The sequence below is a fragment of the Bactrocera oleae genome, chromosome 6 (genome assembly GCF_042242935.1).
Source record: "Bactrocera oleae isolate idBacOlea1 chromosome 6, idBacOlea1, whole genome shotgun sequence".
Taxonomy (NCBI): domain Eukaryota; kingdom Metazoa; phylum Arthropoda; class Insecta; order Diptera; family Tephritidae; genus Bactrocera; species Bactrocera oleae.
This window is the reverse complement of record NC_091540.1, coordinates 19,640,593-19,643,901: the sequence shown is the minus strand read 5'-3', so window position 1 is coordinate 19,643,901 and position 3,309 is coordinate 19,640,593. Positions and strand designations below refer to the sequence as shown.

Below are 3,309 nucleotides of genomic sequence, written 5' to 3'. Positions count from 1 at the left end.
AATTTGCTTGTTCGTTATAAGCGGTTTTCGTTCAAACGAATTTTATGTGGCGTTTCGGCCATTTTTAATATATAGGTGATGATCTGCAATTTTTTCCATTGTATTCAGTGATATTTACAATTCATCATGGAAAGATATACGTAAGAACAACGTTTACAAATTTTTCAAATTAATCGTTTTCCATTAAATTAAGAAAATCATCTCCTCCGATGAGGCTCACTTTCATCTGAGTGGTGCGGTAAATATACAAAACTGTCAAAAATTCACAAAATATTCATGAACAATCATTCACCTAAATTGACAGTTTGGTGTCGTTTTGGTATGGTGGAATCATCGGTCCGACTTCTTTCAAAATGAAGCTGGTGACACCGTTATTGTTAATATAGAGTTAATATAGAGCGTTATTGTTAAATTAAAACTAACTTTTTTTTGGCCGCAGTTGGAAGAAGTTGATCTTGACAACATCTGGTTCCAACACAGCACGTGCAACCAATGAATTATTGCGAGAAAAGTTTGAAGATTCGATAATTTCAAGAAATTGTGACATTGAATGGCCTTCAAGAAGTTGTGTTTTAACACCATTAGACTACTTCTTATGGGGTCATTTGAAGTCATTGCAGTCAAGCTCTGCAAGCTTTAGAAGTCAATATTGAACGTGCTGTTGATGACATACGACTTGATTTGATATTGTGCTATTTATTGTTACTAGTTGCCAAATAAAGGGTTTTTCAAAAAAAATCTTACATTTGAAATATGTATCTCTAGTTTATTAACATTATTTCAGTCTACGGTAGTAACTTATGTTCGTTTTTCCCGAAAATCCATTTCTTACTATTTTTTATTAAATTAATTAGTTACTTTTGAAAATTAAATATGATTTCGAGGAAAATTTACATAGTTATTTACATATGATATTATCAGTTCATCATGTGTATTAGAATATTATTTTTTTACCGTGAAGAAATAAAGTGTAGATTATTTCATATTCTCATCTCTCTTCTTATTAAATATGTACCAGATATATGTCCCTAATGCATACTAATAAGAAATTACCCAGGCAGGTTTGCACTGTTTGTCAAACTGCGTCGCAGGAAATCAGCAATTGCTAAATCTCTTGTTTCACCGTTCTTGTTTACTAACTTGGTTGGAAAAAACCAATCGTGTTCTTAATGTGGCAATAGTTGTAGTTGTAGTCAGCTCTTTTTTCTGATACTGACCATACTGAAATTAAAACAAGATCATAAATCATCGTCAGAAAGTCCGAAGGCTCCGGCAGAGAAAACTTACCAGGCAAATCTTAATGCAGATATAAATAGTGGCGACTTAAACGAGAGCCGTATCATAAGTATCGTCTCAGACGTTCATTCTGACAAACAAACAGCTCCTATGCCGTTGAACGCGCCCGCTCTGTGTGACGCCATGAGAATGAATTTTGAAGAGCATAGGACTGTGTACATTAAAGAAGCAGTTAGAGGAAGGAGTCAAGGAAATAAGCAAACTTTTGAAGAGTGTCTGAATTCTATACAAAAAAACCGCAGAATATACATCGTCCTATTATTGATAACTAAGAAAGAAAATATTTACGTAAAAATGTGCTAAAAACGGACCATCAAAAATCAAAAACTAACCAGAATAAGCTATATATTCTGACCAAACAAAATCAAATAATGTTAAGAAGAAAAATTATTATCTTGCCTTCAGTTATACTCCGCCTTATTAATTTTGCTAGACTCATCGTCCCCATGGATTTTATCGTCAAATATTAAATGGCTAGAAGCCTGTTATTTCTCACCAACAAACTTTCCTTTGTCTTTCGATCAAATTAACAAAAGCAGTTTAGTATTCCATTTCACTTTAACGATGTTTATAAAAGTAAGACGATTTTAAATTTGTATCAAAAGTTTCAATTTATAGTAAAATACTATCTCTCATACTATGTAACATATGTATATATACACATGTCTTCACACGTTTCTTCTTCCAATCCTTAAAGCCGAAAGAAATTTTTTCGGCAATGGTATCAAATATCCATATTTAATTAATGTGTCAAAAAGAACTAAATTCGTTGAATAAAACTTTGTGGGAAGACAGAAGAAAGCAGCATGTATAATCAATATAATCGTACTACACAGCCATAAATTTATTTGCCGCTATAATATATATAGCTTATAATAGTGCTTTTTCGTATAAGATTTTTCGAAGTTCTTCAAAGCTTACAAACGTCGTCAAAATTCACTACTTTAGGACTTTCGGATCAAACCTCACCGACACATGTTTCATGACCAGAACATCAGCCCATACCAACTAAGGTTGATTACATATGAAATTTAAAACTTCTTTAATAGGGTTATGTTATGGACTTGATAGTTTTGTTTCCGTGTAGATAGTAAATGCGAACTTTGGGATTGGCCTACATTGAGTATTGCTCACATCTTTTGAGCTAAGTTTAAAATCTTGACCACCAGCGACAACAAAAGGTAAAGTATCGAGTGTTTCGTGTAGATTGGTATGCTACTTCTATGTATGTGTTTATATGTACATATATATATGTATTTATATTATATAATAGATGCTACGGACTCTATCGATGTTTTTTTTGCACCCATAAAAATTGATGCTCTCGCATTATTATGATTACGTATTTTATTTTTAACAGCGCATGGAGAACTGGGAATAAATTTCAAAATACTCATGTTACTCGTATTATTACCTTGAATGACAGATTACTAAACTCCAAACCCTTTTTTGATATTTGGATATGGTTTAATTTCGGGAGTTTTATTGTTAAACAAACATCACTTATTTGTAATAAAAAACTGATTTATGCTTATATTTTGGTTATAAAATTTATCTAGCTATTATAAACAAGTTTTAATTAATACTCGACTTTTCAAAAATACATTAAATAAAACATTAGTTTTCGCTGCGGACAGGACTCGAACCTGTGCGGGTAGAACCCAATGGATTTCAAGTCCATCTCCTTAACCACTCGGACACCGCAGCCACAATATAAATTTTGCCAAAGTGCACACAACAGTTCGTCACTGTGAACTATACAGAAAGAAAGAGAGAAACAGAGAGTGAACGTGTTTGCGTCAATTGCCAAAAGAACGAACAAGAAGCAATTGTGAAAGTAGATATGTTATTGCTGCGGGTTGTTGATGGTGCGACATTTTGCTTATGACAATAAATTTGCTAGTATTCTATGCATACTCGTACATACATATGGAGATACAGGGGTGTAGAATTTGATAGTTGTCGAAATCAGAATTAAAACCGATCAAAAAATATAGTAGGTGTCATGAATTC

At 32.7% G+C, this 3,309-nt stretch overlaps 1 non-coding gene across 1 annotated transcript; it reads right to left on the bottom strand.

Annotated features, from left to right (window-relative positions):
• Positions 1-2,921: 2,921 nt before the first annotated feature.
• Positions 2,922-3,003, bottom strand: TRNAS-UGA (transfer RNA serine (anticodon UGA)). The gene has a single exon. It is a non-coding gene; the product is annotated as a tRNA-Ser (tRNA).
• Positions 3,004-3,309: the final 306 nt, after the last annotated feature.